Below are 12,194 nucleotides of genomic sequence, written 5' to 3' on the forward strand. Positions count from 1 at the left end.
CTCTCACTTTCTTCATTTCATTTATCTCTCATCATTACCGTCCCCTTTAACCTAACCGGCATAAGCGTGGGACGTAAAACTCAAAAATTTCATTTTTCTATTATATATATTTTTTTCTTTTAGACATTACTGGTCCCAAAGAGCAAAATCTTAGGAGCATTTCCTCTCTTTCAGTTGAATACAAGAATTAAAGTAAAAATAAACTAAAACCCGGCTACAGAAAGAAGAACTAAAACGCAAGATGTTTGCACAGTGTTATCGTAGAGCGTCCGGACTTGTTCCATCTGCTTTCATTTAACAACAACTTTAAACGATGTGCTACTTGACCTCCCTTTGCCATTTGAAAATTATGAGTAGGACCCCGTCAACGACCCTGCGAAAAACCCTGGGACAAATATTTTTACTTCTAATCATTGTACTTTTGAAACGACGACACACGTGTTTTTATGTTTTGACATCTGACTCACCGTTTTAGATTTTTTTGGGGGTGACCATAGACTTTACAATGTTTTTGCTGACATTTTGAACAGAGGCCATTTTACACAGGGTAATTTCAAAGAGTCGAGACTTGTTCCGTCTTCTTTCATTTGTCAACAGGTTTCCAACGATATGCTACTTGACTCCCTTACCTTTTGCAATTTTTGAGTTTGACCCCGCCTGGGACCCTGCGGGTGGCCCTGGGACAACGCTTTTTGCTTTGATACGTTGTACCTTTAAAATGATCGAAGACGTGTTTTCCTGTTTTTCCGTCTGTCTCATCGTTAGCGATTTCTACGGGTGGAAATGGATTTTCTGGACACCCTGTATATTCATATAACTCGCACAGTAAATGCATTCGGAAAATTTTTATTACAGTTTCGTAATACGCTTCATTAGTGTTTTCGATTGGTATATAAACCATCTTCCATTTTGATATCTAATCTCCCTTTCTTCCCTTGTAAGGGAAAGGCAGTTGCATCGTTGGTATGAGAGAACGCACTGTAAACTTCACCGTTATATTTTAGAATAAATGACAATCCTATTGCAATGGAACAACGTACAGCAAATGCAACGAAAAAAAAACTTTTAAATTTCAACAGCCTATAGTTTGCCCCTCTACCTTCATTAATGTAACGAGGTCAGGGTAAAAACATTTGAGTTGCTTAACTTGTATACTACAAAAACAAATAACAAATTTTCAGTAACTAATTCGTCTTAAATGGAACCGAACTAAATTCTACGATCTTTGAGTTGGCGGGCCGGCCTATGTCACAGTAGATACAATTACTAGGGAGATATATCGTGGTATATACTATGGTTAAAAAAAAATAATTATACGGAAATAGTAACTGGTTAGGGAAAGTTTCGCCACATGTTAGAATAACAATAGAGGAAACCTTTAGGGAAAAAAAAATATACACATAATATGGAGTTTCACAAACTGCACATGTAAGATTCTCTTGTAAATAACATCTGCTTAGGTCATTATCCGAGGATAAACGTTGCATTACATTCTTATATCTAATGTGTCATCTATATTATGACACAAGCGAAGTATAGATTGTAAAATAAAAGAGAAAACGAATGGATTAAGTGTGATCCTCCACGCCAATAGTGAGCTTTGAGTAGCACCCAATGCTGGAAATATCATTTTGGAAGACATAATTGAAAAACTGGAATCAAAACCTCCTTCTACAATTTCCCTAAATCTACTAATGTAACGAAGGAAAAGCAAATAAATAAATTTCGTTTCATGTTACGCAACTACAGTAGGCTACGGTAAATTCAATGCTAAAACTGAAAATGGCAGACCTATTAATTTATGCTGCAATAGAGGGATACAGTCAGAGATTAAACCCGTCCTTCGGACGCTGAAATCATATCAAAATAGTTTTCCGCTATTTCTTGTAAATACTATGTAGGAATCAATATTGAAACTAGAAATTCTACTAGTATATACTACTTCCGCTTTCAGCACAAGAATAGATGTTGAGGTTAAATCTACTCTTGTGAACCTGACTCATTAATAAATAAATAAAAGTTTATCGTCCCCTATGACATTTTTGCTCTAGAAATCTATATTGAAACTTGAAATGGCAATAAGAATACCAATTCTTAACGCAATAGTCGAGTAAAGTCGGAGATGGAATCTGCTGTATCATTGTGGTATTGAATCCATATCCAAAAACTGATCTTCGTTTTCTACTGCAGTTTTTCATTCACTATGACGAATAGTGTTAAAACCGGAAATGTTATTGTTAGATTTCCACTACTTTTGGTTTGAATTAAAGGAATAAGAGTGGACAGTGAGGCTTATTGCTGGGATGTTTAATCCATATTAGAAAGCTGTTACTTGTTATATCTTACAACATTTGTTCCATGGAAATGAATATTGAAATCGGAATGGTAGTAGAATTTTACCACTTCACAATACAATAAAAGAACAATACTAATAAAGTCGGTGATGATTCGTATTCCTACAGTATTGAATCCATATCAAAAACTGCTTCTCGGTATCTATTAGTGTTTTTGTTCTTTGACTATCAACATTGAAACATAAAATGGTTAATTTGTACAATTCACAGCAAAAAACCTGCAACATGAGCATGTTAGTTTATTGTGAAACCCTGCCTAACAGCGTAGGGAATCAACATAACGCTAAGTGGCACGAATCAAGCCAGGAGAAACCTCGTCGTTCTCAACTGCACACTTATTTTGGAGCAAAATACTTCGTTGTTTCACAATAAACTTACATCCTCATGTTGCAGGTTTTTTGCTGCGGACTGTACCACTTACGGTCTGAATATAGATTGTGGATTAAGATATTCTTGGAACGCTGAATCGATTGCAAAACAGCGTTTATAGCTATATCTTATTGTTTTTACTCTGACACGTGACGGAGATAGACAGATAACACGGCGGACAGATGGACATAGCCGTTCTATAAGATAACTTACGATATGACAGGCGCGCACCCAGATTCTTTTTTGAAAGGGGTTCAAGCTTTGGTCGGGGGTGCAATACTACAAGCCACTAAGTCTATGAAGCTTTGAATGGGTATTATTCTGTAGGCCGAGAAGACGAGAAGTAATTGTAAAATACTTCCACCTATATTTTCAGAAAATAATTATAGAGCTAGATTATTTCTATAAGAGAAAGAGCACGTATGAAGTGGAAGATCAAATTTTCATGCTACAACAATCATTTACCCGCTCAACAAGTATAGTCTTATTGAGAAACTGTACAAATGGATGTTAAATTACTAAGTTTAGGGAGGTCCGGACCAGGTGGATCTCCATGGGTGCACCCCTGCAGTAGTCTGAAAATCGCCTTATTATACGTATCCATGCATTAACTACATGAATAGCTACATGGAAAAGTTTCAGTAACTATTAAAAAAAAGAAAAGAAAATATCATCTGTGGTGAATTCTATCATTTCTAATAACATATTAGCATATGTCAGTATTTGCTATCTACTACAAATTATAGGTACTGTACAATATTGTACGAACATTCAGTATTTATTGAATTGGTTTACTTTTATTTTTGCAGTACGTAAAATTTACTTGCTGTGGGAATTAACGATAACAACTAATTATTGGTTAGTGGCAGTTAATGTCATTATCAAACAAAGAATAGAATACATTAGAGAGAATTTATATTATGCATCACTTTAATTAGTGGAAAGCGTTATCACATCCCTGAAACAAATCTCAAGGGTTTTTCCATAACAGATAGTCATTACTAATATCCAATTACTAATTTAGTTTATTTACAGCTTTATTCGTGTGTATGAACATTCGAATGCTTTTGTTGCAATTGTGGAGAGTTGGTAATTGTATTAATTCCGACGTTGTAGAAAAGTAAAGAGGATAATTATATCGGGATATTATTTCAATTCTTTCATGTATTTCGTTATTGATAGTTTTAGTATATTCTTAATATTATAAATTTTAACAACTCGCGACAAAGAAACGCTAACAAATAAAGAACGTAAGTTGGCGGGAAGCAAAAGACATGACACAAAAGAGAAATCAGACAGACCAAGTATTTGTCTAGAAAACAATACACGGCATTTGAACATGGCACTCTGAAATCTTTGAATTTCTAGAATAGTAAGAACTCTACTAAAACAATTTTCTATTTTACTACTAAATTCAGGATGCGTCTTGTTTCGTAACAATATATTTTATACATAACAATATCAAATAGATAATTTTGTAGTAATGTAGTCCGCAACACAAGTCTGTGCGACACAAACTTTACAAAAAAAATGTGTATTTCGGTACTAGAGAACATTTACCGAATTTCATTTTTCTACAGTTCCCAAATTTAAGGAGTGGTCATATGTACATTCTTGTCCAAAATGATTGTCGCATATCTATAACTGTCTTCTTGTAAGAATATAATTTGATAATGATTTTGCAGGGTACTTTTAATACTGATACTATGTGTATAATCGGGAAATGTACATTTGTGATAAATTTCATAGGAAAATAATTATAAATACGAAAATTAGAATGAGTAAAACAAAATGTTGGTAAATGGACATTAAAGATTTATTTTCGTTTTATTGCTCTTATTTACTGCTCTTTTGACATGAAATTTGCCAGATACATGTCTTTGCCGATTATACACAAACTAACATACCGTGCAAATTCCTTATCAAACTATATTCTTACAACAACATATTTATAGACATGCGGCAATAATTTTGGACATAAGTGTACCGCTTCTAAAATTTAAGAGTAAATTATCAATGTGCCCACGTCTTATGAAAGAAAATGTACAATTATACTCAGCTATATAAGCATACTAGCATATATTACCCGCTTCGCTAAGTTGAAATGAAAATTTAAATGCACAACTGCGTATCTCATGTGTTTAGTACCCGTGAAATACGTTGTTTTCGTTTTTAGTGGCATCGATTTAAAGGGCTTCGCAAAGATCATTGATCATCTCGGTGACCCCGAAAACCATGAATTCGATACTGATATTGGTCATTTTCGATCATTTTATTATCTCCTACTCTCCCAATATGCATGGATGAATTTGGATTTAAACAGCATCAGAAGTGTCACTCTTCATCTCAGCGATCCCAAGAACTATAGATTCAACACTGATATCGGTCATTTTCGACTATATATATATATATATATATATATATATATATATATATATATATATATACATCATCCCATGTTGTGGTCCATGGCATCGGAAGTGTCACCGTTCATCTCAGCGACCCCCTCCCAAAAATGTGGATTCAGCACTAATATTGGTCATTTTCGATCATTTTTAAATATCTCTTTCTCCCCCTCGCCCAAGAGGCGGGATGATTTTGTATTTAAACCGGATCGGAAATGTCACTGTTCATCTGAATGATTCCGAAAACTATGGATTAGACACTAATATTGTTTATTTTCGATCATTATTATATATAGTTCCCCCTCTTCCGTGTTGCGGCATACGGCATCAAAATTGTTACTGTTGATCTCAGTTACTCCTAAAACTATGGATTCGACACTAAAATTAGTCATTTTCGATCATTTTTAAATGTTTGTCCCCCTCCCCAACTATCAGGGCTGAACTTGGATTGAAACAGCATAAGAAATGGCTCTGTTTCTCTCATCGACCCCGAAAACTATGTATTCAACACTAATATCGGTCATTTTTGATCATTTTTAAATTTCTCTCCCCCTCACTCTCCTTACGTTGCATTATCAAAGTGAATAACCTAAAGTAATATAAATTGATTTTTATATATTTCCCCCTCCTTCTCTTCACCTACACTGCTCCGTTAAATTTAAATTATAAAAACGATCCCAGGCCTAAACCTCATCTATGTTGAAAATTTGATCAAGATCGGTCAAGTGGTTCAGGAGTTATTAAGTTTTATTTATTATTATATACCTCCTCCTCCTCCCCCTCTCCTCAGTTCAACCATCAAATTGAATAGCCTAAAACCAGCCCAGCCTCAAACCTCATACATGTTACAAATTTGATCGAGATCGGTCAGGCGCTTCAGGAGATTTAGAGCCACAAACATAGTGATTTTCAATTTTATATATATAGATAAAGTAATAAAGCCTCATCAAAGAAGATAAAATAGCTAACCGGTCACCTGCTTGTACTAATATTTGACATTTTTTTTACCCACAGAAGTGAATAAACTGGACCACTCAAGCTTACAGTGATATATATATGGATCCTCAAGAATTTTGTTTTTGACAATTCTCAAATTTAAGGGATGGGCCAACGTACTCTCCTGAACTTTGAAAGGGGAGTATCAATGTGCTCATGTCTTTAAAAACAATAGGGACTCCTATATTTAACTATATAATAATATTACTAGATAAGGCTACATCAAAGGGGATAAACTAAGTCCAAAAACTCCAAATTAAATTTTTTTGGCAATTTTACACCCACGGAAGGGAATGAGATGGGCCAAACATTTAACAATTGTTGCTAGAGAACATTGACTTTTTTAAAACAATTCCCAAATTTAAGAAGTGGTCTTATGCACTCCTCTCAAAATATAAGATGGAAGGATTAATGTACTCATGTCTCATGTAAGGAATGAACCCCTATACCGACTCGAGGTAATAAAACCCCATCAAAGAGAATAAAATAGGTCAAAATCCTCCGAAAATTAATGTTTTGGCAATTTTTACCCATGAAAGGGAACAAGATGGACCCCCAAACTTACAGAAGAATATACTCGATTCTATGCTACCACATCAAATGTTTAAATTTGGCAATTTCCAAAACTTGAGGGGTACCGTTGATACCTCTTCTAAAATTTAGGGGGTGACACAAGGCATCCCTGCAAAAAAAAAAAAAAAAAAAAAAAAAGAAAGAAAGAAAGAAAGAAATAAAGAAAGCGTGGTCCTAGGCATCTCTACGTCATTGCCCTGGCTCAAAACACTTTTTTTTTTTTTTTTTTTTTTTTTTTTTGCTGACTCGGCTAGTAGTACGTTCTTCTCAGTACTACTGTCAATTACTATTATATTGGAATTTCACTTCAGTTATTAACGAAGTGCCTAGCGTAGGAATTTTCTTAAGCTGGAGATGTAAAGTCTTTATACAATGTCAGAAATAAATGTAAAAGAACACGTGTTTCAGCGACTTAAAACATTCCGCTCCTAAGAGGAATAGAGGGGTCACTTCTATAATACCCACATTTTCCTTTCTTTATTGAGGAATTGCCCAATGTGAGGATTCGTTTAAGATATGAGAATCGGTATATGAGCTCTTAAAAGAAATAAAGAAATATGTATTTCAGCATCTGCGAAAATTCCGCTTGTAATGGAGGAATGAGGTACAATTTCAATAATATTAAGATCTTCCACTATTTATTCAGAAAATGCTTAATGTAACGATTTGTTTGACATGAAGGTGTGAAATTCGTTATACAAAACTCTTAATTAACAAGAAGGGAGCTCGCATTTCAGCGATTTTGAAAATTTCTCTCTTGAAAATTGAAAGCAATGCAGTGTATTATGCACTGTTTCTCCTCACACCTTCATCGTCGTCACCTTCGCCTCGCGTCGTGGGTAGTAGTCCGTACAGATGTACGGGACGATCCTGCTCCTTGCCACTCACCTCGGCAATGACAGTCAACGATGCCAGCATGTGGAAATGGTAGTAGTATAAGCAATGAAGAATCTTCTTTGATGTTCAGACTCCTCATCTAAACCTGAAAACCACAAAGAACTGAACCTTTTTGGCGAAGTGGATAACGCCGCTACTCGTAACTTGTGCCAAGGGAAATTTCAAGTTTCAAGCCCTTTGCTGGAATCGGAGTAGAGAGGTCGGTAAAAGGTGGTCGGAAACACAAATTGGACGGAGTTTAGATGTTTACCGTCTCCAATAGCATTAACTAACAAATATCTAAAATATAGAATATTATGCACAAATTAATAGAACCTCGTATAATATCAATCGGATTATATTAGCAAATAGGAAGGTACATAGTGGATGAGCGGTAAAATCAAAATAGAAGTTATTATACCACGAAATAAATTCAGCATCGTATCAGGGTTACGGGTAAGTATACAGCAATCAAAATCATGTATAAAGATAACCAAGCAAGTTCTCTCGCTTTTTGTGGAGGTCTGTGTTCAATTGGCCTTCACACCGTGAGTTGAATGCGAATGAAGATAAGGTGAAGGCCAGTTGTTGGTGTGAGTATAACCAACATACTACCTGGTTCTGGCAGTTCAGTTACACCGTGAACTTGCGTAAGGACAGAATGAACATGGGACCTCCACAGAGTGTCATAAGGGCGTGTATGCTGTACCAATTCAAACTGGGGTCAAACTCTGCTGCAAAGGAGCGGAAGATACGCCAGGTCTTTGGTGAGGGTGTCGTGACTACGTGGACAGTGCAGCGTTGATTTAACAAAATTAAGGACGGTGACAAAACACTCGAAGACGCACCACGTGCCGGAAGACCAACACACGTACAAAACAAAGATCTTAAGCAACAATTGAGGCGAACAGTGGCCAAACTTGTGAGGAACTGAGACTACACTTCAGTGTGAGTGGGTAAACCATTCGACAGCACCTCAATCAAATTTGGAAGCACTACAAATTGGGTCGATGGGTCCCACTGATTTGACTCCGGGTCAGAAGGCAACGCAGCAGACACATGTGTTTCTTTGCTCTTTCGTCTGAGGAAGGATCCATTTCTGGAGAGGGTGTTGACATGTGATGAGAAGTGGATCCTGTACGAAGCTCCAAGGAGCCGTCATCATTGATTAGCATCCTATGAACCGGTTCCAAAACCAGTACTGCTCCAGAAGAAGGTCCTCCTGTGTGTTTGGTGGACTACTCGCAACATCGTGCATCGGGGAGTGCTGCCGGCTGGTCAGAGCATCAATGCAACTGTGTACTGTCAGCAGTAGAGCCATGTTCAAGAAAAACTCTAGACTCTGGAGCCACCACTTCTGAATTGGAAAGGAGTCCTCCTGTTACAGAACAACGCTAAGCTCCACGTGGCTAGGATGGCCGGGACACCATTTTACACATTGGATGGGAAACACTATTGCATCCGCCATACTCACCTTACATAGCACCGTCCGATTATCACCTGCTCCATTCCTTGGATGATCACCTTAGAGGACGCCAGTTCAAATCGTTAGTAGAGGTGCAATATGCACTTAATACATTCTTCGCTTCACGGCTCACCAAGTTCTACCGTGATGAAATCCACGGCCTTCCAGAACGTTGGCAGAGGAATGTTGATGCTTATGGGGACTATTTTTGATCTTCCAGATATGTCTTAGGCGATATTTCGATGTTCGAAGGTGGTGGGTAAGTAAGCGACAAAACTTTATTGGTTACCTTTATGGAATTGATTTAAGTGAGTTACATCATGCTGGTTCCCTAACAGCACAATTACTAGCACGCATATGCCTACCATGTTCCCTCAGGTACATGAGAATGTGCCCAGTATGTGCCTTATGTGCCCTATGTACCTATGAGAGAGAAATCACATGGATGGCAAGTGATAGTCACAGTCTATGTCCACACCTAGGCACATGCCTAACATGTTCCTGGGGAACTTACCTAGTATGTTCTTCCCCATACCGTAAGCGAAAATTACTCCCCAAAAATATGTTAAATCGCATTTATGCGTAATTTGTTTACATTAAGGTATCGGACATTGCATCAATTGTGAATTTCAAGAACTTGCTCTTTATATCTCCTGAATTTCCCCATCCGGGGGCTTCGCCCGCACACGCTGTATTTGCTCGGCCTACGGCCTCGCACCTCTTGAACCACAATTCTATCGTGTTTTTTTTCTTCCTATTTCAACTATGTAAAAGATAGGACTTTGTATCCCAAAAAACGCCTATTTAAAAAGCATGGGAATTTCTTCATCCCCTTTAGAACCCCCCCCCCCCTTAAATTAAAAATATTCACTTTTGGCAATTTTCCTGTCGCTTAGTCCTGAAAGGCTACAATCATGCCAAATCTCATCATTTTAATCCTGCCGAAAGTGCCTAAACATTTTGGGGTGTAGAAGACGTCCCATATAAATAACATGGGAAAGATTTTTCAGTTCCCTAGAAAACCACTCTAAATTTGGATTTTTTAAACGGATTTACTTAGATGATAGTGCTAACGAAAACGTACAAGCATACCGAATTTCAAGTTTTTATTCCAATTCTAAGTACCTAAAACATGAGCTTATGAGTCCAAAAAAGGCCTGTTTAAATAACATGGGGAAATTCTTTATCTCCTTTTTAGACCCCGTAAAAATTAAAAATATTCACTTTTGGCAACTTTCCTGTCGGTTAGTTCCGTAAAGGTACAATCATGCCAAATTTAATCATTGTAGCCCTACTGGAAATGCTCAATAATTTATGTCAGGTCATGTAGTTTTATATAGGATGACGCGTGTCTTTTTACTTAATTTCATGGTTCTTTCATATTCACTTTCAAATGATCGGCTACAGTTGGCATTTAAAAAATACAATTCTTTATCGTTAACTACGCAAATAATTAACTGTTCACATATGTATGAAAGATTCATCCTAATTTTTATTCATCAGTTATGTCAATTTCTTCTAAATTCATCTCCCAAATTTGATGCATTTGTTGCTTCTTCTTTTCTAAGCGATTGTGTACTAGAAAGACAGAAAGTGGAGCAGAAAGCGCGAGAAACCGTTGCATGTTACTGCGCATTAGCAAATGCAAACAGCTCACTATCATTCGTGCGTCGCTGCAGATATCAATTATGTGTCATAAGTATCTGAAAAAGTATGCGCCTAAATGGAGTACCTCGAACATAAAAGATATATGTCCCAAGTGACGACATAAACACAAATGACTATCACAGTGCGAAACTGAGCCAGGTATATAAATGCTACATTTGAGGTACATAGTCGCAAATATCAATTAGGTGTAACAAGCACCTAAAATTTTAGGTAGCTGAAGTACATACTTAGCATATGAATAGCATATGTACCAAGTGTCGGGTACCTAAAAAGTAGCTGGGACATCTAAATGGCACATGCCTAGCACATCTTGTGCTGTTAGGGTTATACCTAGGTATATATAACTTAAACATAACACACAAGTAATAACGTTGGCAGCATGCTTAGTTAGTTAATAGAATTATTTGTGTTTACTTTGTTAATTCTATTTCTTTTCAGATTTTCCAAGCGAGTTGTTGAGGATTCCAGCAGCTTCGGTCCATAGTCGTCGACGAAGGAAAGTATTCTATTTCATTTTTATTTCCTTTCTTTAAATATTACTTATACGCGCCTTCCTCGTACTTTAAATCATAAACCATTACTATTATTAATAATATAGAATAAGATACTTTATTATAACATAACCGTATGCGCGCTTATTATAATTACTAGACTATTCATTGTTTCTAATTTCTTTCATAATTATTTATTTATTTATTTGTTTTTTTTTTTCAGTTTGACCTACCCTTAATAATACAGCGTTGCCGTACTCGAGTAGGAAAAGATAACTATTTGTTTAATACGTATCGAGTTGCTTGTTTGTTTAGTGTATTATCCTTTATCGTAACCTTTAGTCTGACCTTAATTCTACGCGCTTAATAGAAGTTTATTTATAGAAGATAGAAGATGTTAATGAACTATATCGACAAACTATAACAAGTGATTCCTTACATCAAAATAAGAGAAAAGTTTATATAAGGCTGTGGGGAAGAGTGCATACTTTCAGAAATGGGGCTATCCAAAATTGTATACTGAATTTCAGTACGCGCTATTTCGAATTAAAGTAATCGTGGAGTAGCAGCACACATATAATCGTACAGGAAGTCATACATACATAATCGAAAAATGCATATTTCATCAATGTGCAATGAGTGCGCAGGGCCTTCCCGACAGGGTATAATTACCAGACATGCTCTTTCAAGGTGGATTCAAGCTAGACATAAGTTAACCCAATTGATAACAGTAGACAATCAATGCTTCGGTGGCAAGTCGAGTGTATTAGATCCATCAGCACCACGGAACTCTGTGTGTGTAAAGTGCGTGCTGTCATGTTTTCTTCATATTTATACATTAGAAAAGGTTACAGATACCGTGATAAAATATGTCGCAGAACATACGTATAAGGGGGAGAAGAGATTCAAACACTTTATATAAACATCATCTCCCGTGCCAAAAACGGGTATTTCAGCTAGTATATATTACTGCACACTATCAGCGCCAAGATATTGA

The sequence above is a fragment of the Thermobia domestica genome, chromosome 6 (assembly GCF_964235325.1).
Source record: "Thermobia domestica chromosome 6, izTheDome1.hap1.1, whole genome shotgun sequence".
Classification (NCBI taxonomy): domain Eukaryota; kingdom Metazoa; phylum Arthropoda; class Insecta; order Zygentoma; family Lepismatidae; genus Thermobia; species Thermobia domestica.